Raw genomic sequence first — 17,341 nt, 5'->3', positions numbered from 1 at the left:
TCCAAATGCCTAAGGCATTAAGAGGGAAAAAGGACTAGAACCAGATATGACTAACGTGGTTAAACAACTGTCAAGGACAATCTAAAGTTCGCTAAGGATTGGTTGCTTATGGATAGTTGGAAGTATAGTAATGAATGGGCCATGTTGATATAATTCCGAATACATAGGATTCTGTTAAGAATAGATAGTCATATGGAAGTGATGGAAAAGTCTCCATAATGGGAGTTGGATATTGAGAAAGTTAGAAACTTTTATGCAAGAAGGATGTTCAAAGGAATCTACTTTTGAATTTGAGACTTCACTTCCTTGGAATTTTCTTGTAACAATTTCCAATAGAAAGCTTTGTAATATCGTTGGACAAGTCTCTGTGACTTTTTTTACCTAGACATTACAAAAGGAATCTTTGAATAATAGTTTATAACTAACACGTTCTAATAGTGGCAAGAATTTGGCATTCTTACGCTAAAATATTTGAAATTATGAAGTGAGCTTAATTAGATATGTTATCAGATTGATTTATTTCACAAAGTAAGGACCATAGGTAAACATTGTGTGCATGCTTGGAGCATGGGATAACTATTGTTTTAATTCAAGTATCAAGTTGATCATTCGAAACATTATACAATGAATAATGAGTCATCAATATGGTGATTAAATAAAAGGTGTTTTATTTACGCCCACAAGTTTTAGGGCCATATAGGATTAGTATTATTCTTGTGTTTCACTTTGCATGTTTTGACTTCCAAAATAATAGGATTTATTCAAACTATCCACAGTCGTCCATACTTTGGAAGTAGGTATGAAAGAAGATTGTCATGAGTTGGCTTGTATGATTGTCGAAGGAGTTAGGCATAGCAACACGTTTGCTACACCATTCATGAGTATTTCAGAAATATGATTTTAGTATTGGATTCAACCCGCGCTCACTTGAATCACTTCATGTAATTTATCACGAGTGATCGTGAGACGATAATATCATATAAATCTTCAAACCTAGATATATAAGTTGTTGACTATAAATTGATTGTACATTAATAGTACGAAAATGCATCGGTAACTCGATGTTATAAAATGTGTTGTTGTTTATAATTCAATGAATAGTTAGTACAAGCATATGAGTCGAAGTTTATCTGTTCCTTTTTATCCTAAGAGGATTAAAAGCGATATCTTGGGCCCCTTGATGTTTTTGTTTCGACTTATGTGTCAGGCCCGGTCATAACTAAATTGATGTGTTCAATTGTGTTGTATATCATACAAATCAGAAATCGAGAAACAAACTACTGGACAATAAGTATGACATTGTTCCATGTATTTGTCCAGTTGATATCTTGAGAACGGAGGAGTATATGATCCCTTATCTAAAGGATGTGTCACTAACTAGGTCAGAGTTGACAGCAGATTTTGGAAGGTTACGATTGCTAAATAGGATCCTAAAGTGCATATGCAGCTATAGTTATTAGACTTATCCAAGCAGGAGACTGTTGTATTTGGTGTCTAAGCCCATAACTATAACTGTATGTAATTGTCCTGATAGTAGCATGGTCCTTTTGGGTTGCCTTCACCAGTTCAATTTGATAGGATGGTTTTATGAGAATAAGGTTATTTACGATTTATTAATATATTACAAGTATAATATATTAATATGATTATTTAATTAGTATTGTCCAAGAATTAATTTGGTATTAATTTTGTGGTAAAAAGATACTAATTAAATATGGAGTGAATGATTATCTAAATCAATGATATTTATAGTACGGGCTAAGAGATCCATGATTATGTAAGTGGGCTAAACCAATAATGTAACCCATGGATAGTCCATGGAGGTTTAACCCATGGATCATAGGAATGTGGAAAGTCATAGATCATTAGGGTTTGCAAATTATAACCCTAGCACTTGCCACAACTATAAATAGCCCCCTCCACGTACCAAAATCGGTTGTACCAACCATAGAGACAAGTAGCTTATTCTCTAAGAACCTCCTCTTGCATATTGGTGTTTATGAACCATTAGAGGAATCACACTTGAGGTGCTCAAGTTTCCAAAGGTCAAGAACCCTACCCTACTCAAGAGGTAAGCATCCTAACTATGTTTTGATTATATATATATATATATATATATATATATATATATATATATATATATATATAGCTTCAATTATATGCTAACTAGAGTGAATGCTTTGGAAAAGGGAAACGCATGTATAATTAGAGAAAATATAGATCCAAAGCGTTTAGGGTTGCATGCGCACTTAGGAAGTGTTATAGTCCTCAAAACCCAACAATATTGACCCTATGAGGCCAGATCTATGTGTTGGTGTCACACCCCAAAACCGAGAACGGCGGAATACGTTCTGGGGTGGAGGACGTCATGTACAGTATCATAACAATGCATAATAGTAAAGACAAACAACAACATTCATTGCATTAGTATAATAATTGTAATACAAGCGTGTTCTGTACGGTATGATAGACACCAAAAATATAATCAAAATAAAAGATGAGTCTCGTATATGCTCCATCTTCTCAAAAGCTGCATCTGTACCTGTCTACTGAGGACCTGAGAATACAATTTATTTTAAAAAACGAGTATCAGCATAAAGCTGGTGAGTTCATAAGTCTTTAGTGTCATTGCTTGTATAAAAGTGTTTACAATCATGTAATATAATAGCAGTTCTCAAGTTTTTGAAAATAGTATGATCCTTAGAAAATCCTATATTTTCAAGTAAAAGTAGTCTGCTACCAAGACTCGGTATTTATAAGTTTTATTCTCTGAAAATGTAAAGTTTTCCCAGTGGAACTATCAGTGTGAAAATATAGTTTTAAATTTCGTTCATATAAAGAAATCGGGAAAATAGAGTTTTACCCCAGCAGAGTCACTGCCGGCTGAATATAGTAGAGATGCAAACTCCAGATAGTATTATATATATATATATATATATATATATATATATATACACTTCGGGGAGTCCGTTATACCTTCAATTCTTAATGTGTTACTTAAGGTCTGAATGTGAACTCGTATGTAACCATGATGAGTGATAATAGAGTGATAGTTGACCCTGTAGGTCACACATAGTGTAGTGATGTTTTGTCACCCCTGGGCCTAGTCGGCTCGGACTGTAGCTAGCAGTCGGGATGTGGGAGTGTCCGTACCGTATAGATCTATACACATAGTGTTTGCTCTCCCTCCAGGAGGCTCTGGTTACACGGTGATCGCATAGTGGTGTGTTGTATCGAGAAGTAGTGTATCACATTCTATTTTAGTATGTTGTCTCATAATTAGGGTATAATGTACTTCTTAGTATAATGTATTGAGTGTTTGTTCTCTTGTATAGTATATAGTATTCACTTAGTATAGTGTATAGGGTTCTCTTCGTATAGTATTTAGCATGTATAATCTCATAACTGTACTAACTATAGTGAGTATCATAGTAACAATAGTATTAGTGGTAATCCTTAACTATACCTATTATAGTAAAAATAGAAATGTTAGTTGAATGCCTTTGATACAGAAAGGTGTTGAACTGAAGTGAAGACATTTATATATTCAACACAAATATATATGATATATAACTAAGAATTCAACGACAGTCGGACAGATAACAGAGTACCCTAAGTCCAGAATCAAACAAGAACGGGAAATAAGGCGAGCTATTAGTTCTAAGTCCTTCAATCCTTACTTATATAAATATTTTGTTGTAGATATGATTTGGAAATAAAATAAGTTTAAAATCATTGAAAAATAGTTTTAGAACAATTTAAACATGAATATGAGTTTGATAAACATTTAAAACAACTTTGTTGGCAAGGTAATTTGAAAGTATAGAAAATCCTTTTGGTAACAAGTTATAAATCACATGTGATTGATAAGATAACTTGTTCGATTCAACTTGTATCCCCCCCCCCTAAAAGCATTTAAAAGCATATAAAAGGTTAATTAAGGGGTATGAACTCACCTGCAGTGAGTGGAGTGGATGGAATGTCGGGTAGGATGCTAGGTGACAAGTGAGGACTTGAACACACCCACGGATCCTATGTAACATGCAGTGGCACATAAGGGTATCTAATTAGTTATTTAATCACTAAATAAGTAAGTAAAGACACCCTAATGCATGAAAACACTTTGTTTTAGGTGCTAGGAGTGCTAAGGGTTGCATCTAAGGAGTGTGTGACCTCACTATAGAGTTTACTCCTCAAATACCCACCCTATGTGAGTTTACGGTTGAGGGACCATTTTCCCCATGAGTTTACGGTCGTAAACTCGTGAGGATGGTGTGTTTGTGTGTTTTAAGGCTTCATGCTTCACAAGGAAAGGTTCTAGGGTTGATTCAAGGGCTTAGAAAGTGGTTAGGGCTCGAAATGGTACTCTTTTTGGAGTTTACGGTTTTTGAACATTCATTGGGAGTTTACTACCATAAACCCATGAGTTTATGGCAGTAAACTCATGGTTACCCCATCCATTTCGTTTTTCAGGGTCCTTAGATCATTCCTACAAGTCCCTAGTTCATTAGGAAAGCATTGGAAGGAGTTTGGGGCATCAAAACCCCTTTTTGGGGTGTTTACGGTTTTGGGATATTCCCAAACCATAAACACATGTTCTTGGGTTTATTCCATGGATTTGTAAGCACAATAAGAAGATAACTAGCTAGGAATGGTATATTTACTTAGAGGAAGCTTGCAAGGGTGTTTTAGGACCCAAAAACACTAGTGTGTTCTTGGTGATTTGAAGACGCCTGAAGATCTAAGTAAAAATCAAATTTCATAGATGAAAATGATGTATAAACACTAGATTTAGTGTTGTATGAACGAATTTAGAGAGGAAACACTTACATTTTAGCGGATTTGGAAGGATGAATTTATGATAGTTGAGAGAAAAGCCTTGTGTTCTTGAGTGGGGAGTGTAAGAATGAGGGCAAAAGGAGTAAACTCAAGCTATATGCATGAGTCTTGGGGAAAAGGGTGTTCACGGTCCAAACACCTCTTGTTTGGCCGTGAACACCTAACTAAGGTGTTGGGTTGTTTTGCCCGGGTACACTTTACTAACGACGACACTTATTTAGTCGTTTCACGTAAATAATAAAAAAATAAAACACCAAATTGACTTAAATCCGGCCAAAAATGTAATAAAATATTTTTGACTAATATTTGGAGTGTTTGGATGTGGAAATTATACAAATGAAAATTTCGGGTTGTCACACCATCCCCCCGTTAGAGGGAATTTCGTCCCAAAATTAGAGTTCAACAACTATGTTATTACACAAAAACTAAGCAAAAAGATGGGGATATTTAAGTTTCATTTGATCCTCACGTTCCCAAGTGAACTCCGGTCCTCGCTTGGCGTTCCAGTGAACCTTCACAATTGGGATGCAGCTTAGTTTCGTTCGTTTGACCTCTCGGTCCATAATCTCCACAGGCTCTTCCATGAAGTTGAGGCTCTCATTGATCTCGATATCGTCGAGTGGGATTACAAGAGTCTCGTCGGATAGGCACTTTTTCAGGTTCGAGACGTGGGAGGTAGGATGAATATTACTGAGTTCGCGGGGTAGATTGAGTTTGTAAGCTACGGGGCCGATTCTAGCGAGAATCTCGAAAGGCCCTACGTATCTTGGATTCATCTTTCCACGCTTCCCAAAGTGTATCGTGTCTTTCTAGGGTGAGACTTTCAAAAGGACTCAGTCTCCCACCAGGAACTCCAAGGGTTTTCTCCGTTTGTCTGCGTAGCTTTTCTGTCGGTCCCTAGCGGCTTTCAATCATTCACGAATCTACACGATCTTCTCGGTCGTTTCTCGAATGATCTTCGGACCTGTGAGAGCTCTGTCAGGAACTCATCCTTTAGCCAACTGTGTGTCACCCACCTCATCCCAGCACAAAGGGGACCTGCACTTTCGGCCGTAGAGGGCTTCGAATGGAGCTGCTTTGATGCTCGTGTGATAACTGTTGTTGTAGGAAAACTCGACAATGGGTAAGTGGGTATCCCATATCCTACCAAAGTCGATCATATAGGCTCGTAGCATATCTTCCAATGTTTGGATAGTTCTCTCACTTTGTCCGTCGGTTTGCGGATGGTAGGCTATACTCATGTCCAGCCTCATTCCTAAGGAGCTTTGCATTGACTGCCAAAATCTCGAAGTGAACCTACTATCTCTATCAGATATAATAGATATAGGGACACCATGTGGTCGTACGATCTCCCTAATGTATGTTCTTGTGAGCTTCTCCATCCTGTCTGTTTCCTTGATGGGCAGGAAGTGTGCGAACTTGGTCAATCTGTCGACAATGACCAATATGGTATCCAGTCCACCCGTTGTCTTGGGTAGCTTGGTTATGAAGTCCATAGTGATCTGCTCCCACTTCCATTCAGGTATCTCCGGTTGCTGTAGTAGACCTGATGGTTTCTGGTATTCGACCTTGAGCTTGGCGCAAGTAAGGCATTTACTCACAAAGGTAGCAATCTCTGCTTTCATGTTAGGCCACCAGTATGACTTTTTAAGATCCAGATACATCTTATCTGAACCTGGGTGAACGGAGTATTGAGTGTTGTGGGCTTCCTTCATGACCAAGTCTCTAAAACCACCGTGTCGCGGTGTCTAGATTCGGTCCATGAGATATAAGGCTCCATCACCCTTGACTTCCAAATTCTTATCCACTCCTCGCACGGATTCTCCCGCCACATTTTCAGGTTTCAAGGCTTTGAGTTGAGCCTCCTTAATCTGTGCGGATAGATACGAATGGATAGTCATTGTTAATGACTTGACTCTTCGACCAGAATATTCTTTCCGACTTAGGGCGTCTGCTACTACATTGGCTTTACCCGGATGATAACAAATTTCGCATTCGTAGTCATTGAGTAGCTCCACCCACCATCGTTGTCTCATATTGAGCTCCTTCTGGCTAAATATGTGTTGCAGGCTTTTGTGGTCGGTGTTTCTTCGTACCGTACAGGTAGTGTCTCCAGATCTTTAGGGTGAACACAACCGCTCCTAGTTCGAGGTCGTGTGTGGTGTAGTTGACCTCGTGTGTCTTCAACTGTCTTGAGGCGTAGGTGATGACCTTACCTTGTCGCATCAGAACACAACCGAGCCCTTGAGTGGATGCATCGCAATACACTACGAAATCTTCTGTCCTTTCGGGGAGGGATAGTATCGGTGCGGTGCATAAGGCTCGTTTCAGGGTTTGGAATGCCTTCTCTTTTTTCTCTCCCCAGTCAAAGGCCATGCCTTTCTGGGTCAATGTTGTAAGGGGTTTCGCGATTCGGGAGAAGTTCTGTATGAATCTGCGGTAGTAGCCAACGAGGCCTAGAAATTGGCGAATTTCCATAGGTTTCTTCAGTGCTGACCTGTTCTCGATAGCTTTAATCTTGGATGGGTCCACGTGGATTCCTTCTTTGCTAACCACGTGTCCTAAGAATTCGAATCTTCAGATCCAAAATTCGCACTTAGAGAACTTCGCGTATAGTTTCTCTGATCGCAAGGTTTCCAGGACTCGTCGAAGATGATCGCTATGCTCCTCCTTACTTCGAGAGTAGACGAGTATGTCATCAATGAAGACGATGGCGAACTGATCCAAGTAGGGACGACACACCCTATTCATTAAGTCCATGAATATTGCGGGCGCGTTGGTCAGTCCGAACGGCATTACTACGAACTCGTAATGTCTGTAACGAGTTCGGAAGGCTGTTTTTGGGACATCCTCCTCAAGCACTCGTACTTGGTGATACCCGGACCTCAGATCAATCTTGGAAAAGTAACTTGCCCCTTGCAGTTGGTCAAAAAGGTCGTCTATACGAGGAAGAGGGTAACGATTTTTGACCGTCAGCTTGTTGAGTTGTCTGTAATCGATGCACATACGGAACGACCCATCCTTCTTCTTTACGAACAAGACCGGTGCTCCCCAGGGTGAGAAGCTTGGTCTTATAAAGCCCTTGCTGAGCATCTCGTTAAGTTGACCGGACAGTTCTTGCATCTCAGCAGGCGCTAAACGATAGGGCGATTTGGCTACGGGGGTAGCTCCTGGAATTAAGTCGATCCTGAAGTCGACCTGAAGTTGGGGAGGTAGACCTGGTAGCTCTTCTGGAAAGACGTCGGGGAAGTCGCGTACTACGGGGAAGTCTTTTAGGTCCTTTTTTTCCGACTCGTAACGACGATGTGTGCAAGGAATGCACGATATTCCTTACGCAAGTACTTCTGGGCCTGGATACTTGAGATGATACGAAGGCTCATATTGGGTTTGTCTCTGTAGATCAGCAAGGCTTCGTTATTCGGTAGGTTTAGGCGGATGGCTTTGTCGAAACATAGGATATCGGCACGATAGAGACTCAACCAGTCCATGCCTACGATCACATCGAAACTCTTTATCGATACACGTATGAGGTCGATTGGGAATGAGTGGTTATCAAGTGTGAGGGTACAACCCATGTAGATCTTGTTAGAACTCTCTATCTTTCCGTTAGCCATTTCTACGACGAAGTTTTCTTTCAATGGTTGCAAGGATTGTTTAAGTAAGTGCTTAAAGTTTTGGTTTACGAAGCTTCTTTCTGCCCCACTATCGAATAGGATACAAGCATAAGAGTTAACGAGAACAAACGTACCCGTGAATACTGTAGGATCTGCTACTTCTTCATTGTGGCCAATGGCAAGTAGTCTTCATGTTCCTCCGGTGTGCTAGTATGCAATGTGATTATGTGATAGTGGTAGATAGGGGACTAGTCCTAGGACCCGGTTGAGATATACCGGTAGGGTAGGTCGGGCACGAAGATATGTCTGACAGTATGATATGCTATGTTATTACGTGGTAGTGGTAGGGGTGAAATAGTCCTCGTAGCCGATTGAAATAATGGGAGGGTAGGTCGGGCACCCAGATATGCCTGGCAGGGTAGGTCGAGCACCCAGATATGCTTGACAAGGGGTAGGTCAAGAACCCCGGTATTCCTGACAAGGGTAGGTTGAGCACCCAGATATGCCTGGCAGTATGTTTGTTGTATGGTATGTGGTATGATGGGGGAACTCACTAAGCTTTGTGCTTACAGTTTTAGTTTTTGTTCTAGGTCCTTCTTCTTCGAAAGGAAAGGAGCTGGTACGGTAACACCGCATCACACACACACGATTTCCGCATATGAGATTCTTGGGATTTGTACTCTGACATTGTTACTATGTGATGACATGATTTCAGACTTGTGATCTATGGCTTTTTATGACATGAATTAACTAGATGATGTTTTCTATAAATTGTTTTATAAATTGCTATATCAAAAATGAAATTTTTGGTTCGTATTTTTGGGATGTTACAAGTTGGTATCAAAGCCTTAGTTTGAAGGATTCGGACACACCTTTGGGGGTGTCTAGATTCAAATCGAGGGTTTGAAAGATTTTTACAAAGAAAATAGTTTTCCTAAAATTTAAAATAAAGATTTTTGAGAAAGAACAAGGAGTGTGATGCGTACAATCAGCCAAGATCAAGTAAGTTTCCCCCAAGATACCCATACATGTTATGCTATGATATGATATGATTATGAGAATTGCATGCTAGATTGAGGCTGAGGATCTAGGAAGGATGCCTTATACGTCTATTGTATGTGTCTGTGAGCTACATGCTATATTAGGGCTAAGGATCTAGGAAGATGCCTTATGTGCCTGCTATATGTGACTATTGAATCTCATGCTAGAACTGATTACACAGTGATATGATGGCTTGAATAGGATATGCTTGGTTTTGTTACTCAATGCTCGAATGCTACTTGCTTTGTGCTTTTAGGAGTTCTAGTTATCTTTAACTAACTAGTAAACAAATACTTTAAGTTACATATTGTGAGGACTAAATAATTTCAGAAGGTTAGGTCTAGCCCTATTTCTCAGCTCTTGTTTGAGTCCAACCATTGCAGGGTAGGACCTCTCATTCGAAGAATTATCTGGTCTTAGTAATATGTAATGATATTCGCAAGCAAGTTAGGTAAACGTAACAAGAGTTCCTTATGCAGCTAATAGCAGAGAGTAGGTCGGAGAGTTACCTTAGGGTAATCCTAGGATGAGTTTAGAGCAGTGAGCAGTAGTAGTACAAGGGACATGATGAAGTCAAGGCAATCCTTGAGGAAAGTACTGATAGATGTGGAAGGTAGTATGGGCCGGTACTATTCAAAGCAGAGGATCCGTACTCGAGTTAAGGAGAGCCGAGATAGAACCAGGGAACTTGTAGAATGTGTGAGACCCTTGAGGTTATGTATGACCCTGACAGTTATGTGTTTTGTTTTAGAATGGTGGTGACACGTCACGGAGCAAGAGGTTCAAGGTCTGGGTCAGAATCAGGATCAGGTTCAGGTTCAGGTGCAGGTTCCGAGCCAGTTGATGATGGACTACGCGAGTTCATCGCGTATGAGATCACGAGAGGCATCCTTGATGTGACCCTGGTGATTTTTGGGTCGATCAAGGAAGGGATCATCGAGCTGATAGAGGAGCATCTCAGGGAGTTCAGGAGCAACATGGCATCTGGCCAGTCTGGGACACGTACACTCTCCTTTATGGATTTCAGGGGGTGTGGTGCACCAGACTTCTATGGGGTGAAGGACCCCATCGTGGCATAGAGACGGATTATAGACGTGGAGTCTGATCATTTGTCTAGTTTCTACCCAGAGGGGTCAAAGGTTTGGTATGTTGCAAGGTGTTTGAGGGACCAAGCTCAAGATTGGTGGGAGGCGATCAGTGATTCATTGGGAGCCCCAGCTATTCAGGCTATGACCTGGTCAGACTTTGTGACCAGGTTTAGGGTTGATTTTGCACCGTATGTAGAGCTTCAGCAGCTGGCCAGGGAGTTTATGGATATGAGGTAGACGACTGAGTTGGTGGCAGAGATTATTGCCAAGTTCAGGGAGAGGGCCTTACTGGTTCCTTAGTATGTAGGGGACGAGGAGATGAGGAATACTCAGTATCACAACATGTTGAGGGCTGACATTCGGAAACATGTCAACTACTCAGCATGCCCGACCTTGTAGGACATGATAGCCAAGGCGAGAGAGAGGGAGATTGACATTGAGCACCTCCGGAAGAGGAAGGCGGAGGTTAGGCAGGTTAGTGGGGTTTCGGGGAAGAAACCCAAGGGATCCGACTATAAGTCAAAGGGACAGCTGGGCCAGAGGCGCTGTGGGAAATGCAGCAGACTACATGAGGAAGTTCTCAGAGTTGGGGGCTCAGGCTGTTACAAGTGCGGCAAGACCGGACACTTTAGGAAGAATTGTACAGCCCCTACCCCTACCTTTCAAACGTCAGACCTGATTTGCTTGCATTGCAATCAGAGGTGCCATAAAAAGGCCAACTTCCCTCGACTGACATCAGGAGCACCAGTGGCGGCGCCGGCTCCAGTAATCCTACAGATCACGGATGACCGACAGAGCAAGACAAAGGCTCCAGTGGTGAGGACTCAACCCTTCCAACTGACCGCCAATGAGGCGTGTGCCGCATCGGATGTGGTGACGGGTATGTTTTCTTCTCCCTAACTCTTATTATATGTCGTTTATGATATTTATGTGATATGTTTATGTGCTTTGTTTAGGATCATTCCATGTGAACTGCATTCCAGTATAGGTGTTATTTAACTCAGGGGCTACCCGATCATTCGTCTCTCATGCTCTTAGCAAGAGGTTTACTAAGTCCTCGGGATATTGGATTTTCCTTTATAAGTTGAGATAGTTGACGACCGATCTGTTCGGGCATCAGAGGTTTTCATGGATTGTGTTTTGAGGCTGTATGACGAGCACTACCTAGTGGATTTGGTTCCCATTTCGTTGCGTGGGAACAATGTTATCATCGGCATGGATTGGCTGAGCTCTAATAGGGCGGTGATCGACTGTGTGCAACAATTGGTGCATTTCAGGACCCCAAGTGGGGGAGAGCTGGTGATTCAGGGCGAGAGGTCGTAGCATGGACCAACTATGTGTTCAGCAGGGAGGGCTAGGCACAACCTTCAGCAGGGTTGCGCAGGGTATGTCGCCTACGTAATGGATACCCTGGTGGCGGCTAAGGAGACTGTGAGTGATGTACCAGTGGTGTGAGAGTACCCGGACGTATTTCTGGAGGAGCTGCCTGGGATACCTCTGGAGAGATAGGTGGAGTTCAGTACCGACCTAGTCACTGGCACAGCTCTGATAGCCAAGGCACCATATCGGTTGGCTCCTCCCGAGATGCAGGAGCTGTTTACCCAGCTGTAGGAGCTGTTAGACAAGGGATTCATTAGGCCGACCAGTTTGTCTTGAGGAGCCCCGATTTTGTTTGTGAAGAATAAGGATGGGTCGTATTAGATGTGTATAGATTGTCGGGAGCTGAACAAGGTAACGGTAAAGAACCATTACCCACTCCCGTGGATTGAAGATCTCTTCGACCAGCTATAGGGGGCATCTTGGTTTTACAAGATATATTTGCGTTCAGGCTACCATCAGATGAGGGTCAGAGATGAGGATGTTCAGAAGACTGCTTTCCAGACTCGTTATGGCCACTGCAAGTTTGTGGTGATGCCCTTTGGGCTCACCAATACTCCTACCGCATTCATAGACCTGATGAACCATGTGTGCAGACCGACGCTGGATTGGTGTGTGATCATCCTTATTGATGACATATTGGTTTACTCTAAGACACAGGAGCAGCATGAGGAGCACTTGCGAGTGATTTTGGATACCCTGAAGAGGGAGAGCTTGTATGCCAAGTTCTCCAAGCGCGAGTTCTGGTTGCGCGAGGTGTAGTTTATGGGGCACCTTATCAACCAGAATAGTATTTTCGTCAACCCGGCCAAAGTGGAGGCCATGATGAAATGGGAGGTTCCGAAGTCTCCATTTGAGATTCGGAGTTTCCTCGGGTTAGCAGGCTATTACCGAAGATTCATATAGGATTTCTCCAAGATAGCAGTACCCTTGACCAGGCTGACGAAGAAGGTCGTTGTCTTTCAATGGGGGCTAGAGCAGCAGGCAGCGTTGGAGATGCTGAGACAGAGGTTGTGCAAGGCGCCTATCTTATCACTGCCAAAGCGCGTAGAGGATTTTGTTGTATACTACAACGCGTCTATCTTGGGTTTGGGCGCAGTATTGATGCAAAGGGGGCACGTCATCGCTTACACCTCGAGGCAACTCAAGCCTCATGAGGCGAACTACCCGACGCATGATCTGGAGTTGGGGCGGTTGTAATATTTGGTGCCATTACCTTTACGGGGACCGATGTACCATTTACACGGACCATAAGAGTTTGAGGTACCTCATGTATCAGTCGAATCTAAATATGCGGCAACGTCGATGGGTAGATGTGGTGAAGGACTACGACTGTGAGATCCTCTACCACCCTGGGAAGGCTAATGTTGTGGTCGATGCGCATATCCGCAAGGCAGCCCCGATCGGAGTGTGGGTTCCATACGCATGTGGTATAGGCCAGATCCTAATGGAGGAGGCGCACACCATCCATCTTGGGGAGACGAAGATGTATAGGGATCTTCGTCCAGACTATTAGTGGCCCTGCATGAAGCGGGATGTAGCCTCATACATCGAGAGATGCTTGACCTACAAGAAGGTCAAGGCCGAGCACCAGAGGCCTCATGGCAAGATGTAGCAATTGGATATTCCTGTGTGGAAGTAGGAGGATATTACAATGGATTTCATCACGAAGCTTCCTAGGACCGCACGAGGATTGGATTCGATTTGGGTCATTATGGATCGGTTAACCATGAGTGCACATTTCATTCCGATCCAGGAGAGCATTTTGGTTGAGAAGCTGGCCAACATCTACATTCGATAGGCAGTAGCACGACATGGAGTGCCAGTCTCCGTGATTTCTGACAGATATGTGCGGTTCACTTCCAGATTCTAGAAGAAGTTCCATGACGAGTTGGGTACTCGTTTGCAATTTAGCACAACCTTCCACCTAAAGATGGATGGTGAAAGCGAGCGGTCCATCCAGACTCTGGAGGATATGTTGCGGGTGTCCTAGTCTTCTGTGGTAGCTGGGATAACTACCTTCACTTAGCATAGTTTTCCTACAATAATAGCTACCATGTGAGTATCGACTGTCCTCCCTTCGAGATGTTGTACGGGAGGAAGTGCAGAACCCTGTTATGTTGGGGTGAAGTTGGATAGAGAGTCATGGGGAGTACCAAAGTGGAACTCAAGATGACGGAGAGGATACAACAGGTCACGAGTAGGCTTCAGACTACTCAGAGTCAGCAGAAGAGTTACACCGAGAGACGCCGATCGGACCTGGAATTCCAAGTAAGGGATATGGTTCTCCTGAAGGTGTCACCTTGGAAAGGTGTCATCCGATTCAGGAAGTGGGGCAAGTTGGGCCCCAGGTACATTGGTCCTTTCAGGGTTGCAGCCCAGGTGGCCAAGGTGGCGTATAGGCTGGATCTTCCAGTCGAGCTTAGTCAGATCCACGGTACCTTTCATGTCTCCCAGCTATGGAAGTACCTGGTGGATGACTGTGTGATGGTACCTCTAGAGGATATTCAGGTGGACGACAGCCTGAACTACATCGAGCGACCGGTAGCCATCCTCGACAGGGAGACAAAGGATATGAGTCACAAGAAGGTCGAGTTTGTGAAGGTGCATTGGCAGCACCGCAAGGGCTCAGAATAGACCTGGGAGCCGGAGGACGAGATGAGGGAGCACTATCCCGAGCTATTTCCAGATGCAATAGACTTTGAGTACGAAGTCTAAAATAAGCGGGGGATATTTGTAACGTCCAGTTCTTGTTATGTATTTTAAATTAAAACATTCACTTTTGCAAAGGGACTCGACGAGTCGGAGGCCCCGGACTCGTCGAGTAGGAACAAAGGATTGGACGTGGAACTGAAGCCTATCGACGAGTCAAGAGGCCTCGACTCGACGTGTACGGCTGCCAGAGTGAAACCCTAATTTTAAGGGTTTGCACGCTATTTAAACACCTTAACTGGCCTCAAATACAGCCTCCATCACCTCCAAGCCTTATTCACGAAACCCTAACCCATTTTGAGTGTTCTTGATCCTTTGTTGTGTGTTCTTGGTGATTTGAAGCTTGAGAAGGAAGAGGAAAGCTTGGGGGTTCAAGAGGAGGCAAGTAGATCCAGAGTTTGTGCTGCATTTCCAACTCATTTGAGATATAAAGTCTATACCTTGTCTTTTCATCTATTAGATCCCTTCATGGAGTAGTTTAGGGCTTTAAGGAACCATTTTTGGAACTATTCATGGATGCATGCATGCTTGGGGTCAAGACTTCAGATCCGGGGTCTTTGAGGGACTCCATGGCATAAAGGTGCCAACTTTATGGCCATGGGAGTCCCATGCATCATAAGAACCACTTTTAGGGCTATTTGAGCTAAATAACCCATGCATAAACGTAAAGTTTGTAACTTTACATGTTATATCGACCCTAGGAGACCAGATCTATGTTTTGGATGCATTAAGCCCGACTAATATCGGCTGTATGGAATTACATTTTGGGGGATTCGGTGAGTCGTTCTAAGGACTCATCAAGTTGGGTCGTGGTTCCCCAACCATTTTCTGTTACCGAACAAACTTGTTGAGTTTAGAATATGACTCAGCATTGGACATGTTAATGGACTTGAAGATCAAAGAACTCAATGAGTCCAAGGATGAACTCAGCGAGTTGATAGTAAAATGGCCCGATTTGTATGAAGAAGAACTCGACGAGTCCAAGGATGAACTCGAAGAGTTGATGAGCAAAATGTCCCAACATACATGAAGAGGAACTCAACGAGTTTAAGGATGAACTCGGCAAGTTGTGAGTGAAATACCCCGACTTTGTATGAAGGAGAACTCGACGAGTCCAAGGAAGGACTCGACAAGTTCAAATAGAAAGTCCCAATTCTGTCATGAGGAGAAACTCAGTGAGTTAGATCGCAATTTCGAGATTCTCTGAATCATGGAACTCGACGAGTTGACGAACCAACTCGGCGAGTTGAGTCAACCAGAATGTTGACTTGGACCAGAAGGTTGAATTTGACCAGAGTGTTGACCTTTGACTTGACCATTGACCAGAGTTGACCCTTAAGGGGGTTATAAGTTTGAAGGAGTAATTAAAAGAGTTGTTATGTGTAGGAGTTTGAGGAGATTTGATCCCAGCACCGAGGACAGATCAGCTACTTCACGACATTGAGGTGAGTTACCTTCCAGTAGAAGTGGGTCTAAGGCACCAAGGTTGGCCCACTGGTAGGTGATTATAGTTAAGATGATTGTCTTTGTGATAATTTTCTGGTATGCCACTACCTGTTATGCTTTATGTGCTAGTATGAAATGTGATTATGTGATAGTGGTAGATAGGGGATTAGTCCCCGGACCCGGTTGAGATATACCGGCAGGGTAGGTCGGGCACCCAGATATGTCTGGCAGGGTAGATCGAGCACCCATATATGCTTGACAAGGGGTAGGTCGGGAACCCTGGTATTCCTGAAAAGGGTAGGTTGAGCACCCAGATATGCTCAGTACGGTAGGCCGAGCACCCAGATATGCCTGGCAGTATGATTGTTGTATGGTATGTGGTATGATGGGGGAACTCTCTAAGCTTTGTGCTTACAGTTTCAGTTTTTGTTTCAGGTCCTTCTTCTTCGAAGGGAAAGGAGCTGGTACAGTAGCAGTGCATCACACACACGATTTCCGCATATGAGATTATTGGGATTTGTACTCTGACATTGTTACTATGTAATGACATGATTTGAGACTTGTGATCTATGGCTTTTTATGAAATGAATTAACTTGATGATGTTTTCTATAAATTGTTTTATAAATTGCTATATCAAAAATGAGATTTTTGGTTCTTATTTTTGGGATGTTACAAAGATATTAGATTAAGATAGAATATGATTATATTAAATATAATCTTGTAAAAGAATAAGTAGGTATGAATATATATATATATATATATATATATATATATATATATATATTAAGGGTATTATATGTTAAATACCTACAACTTAATAGTTGAAGATAGAGTATGGATGTTTGGTTACATGCTAATGATGTTGTGTTAATACATATATAGTAGTAGATGAAGCTTAGATTAAGTATTTAATGAGTTAAGTATTAGATTGGTAGTAGAAGATATCTTAATCATATGATGAGATGGAATATATGTAACACATGATGTGTAAGACTATGGGGTAGGCCAAAGCATTCACATGTAAGATTATAAGAAGATTAGAAAGATGATTCATTCGTAAGTGAGATTATAATTCCTTCGGAAATCTGATTATCATTCCTTTGGGAATGAGATTATGATTCCTTCGGGAAAGAGATAATGATTCCTATGGGAATGTGATTATGTTTCATCGTCTTCTTCATCTTTTAGTGCATTGGCTCTATGGTTCTCTAGTTTGCTGTAAG

The sequence above is a fragment of the Lactuca serriola genome, chromosome 4, assembly GCF_051521515.1.
Source record: "Lactuca serriola cultivar US96UC23 chromosome 4, Lser_US96UC23_V15, whole genome shotgun sequence".
In the NCBI taxonomy this organism is placed as follows: Eukaryota; Viridiplantae; Streptophyta; class Magnoliopsida; order Asterales; family Asteraceae; genus Lactuca; species Lactuca serriola.
This window is presented reverse-complemented; position numbering follows the sequence as displayed.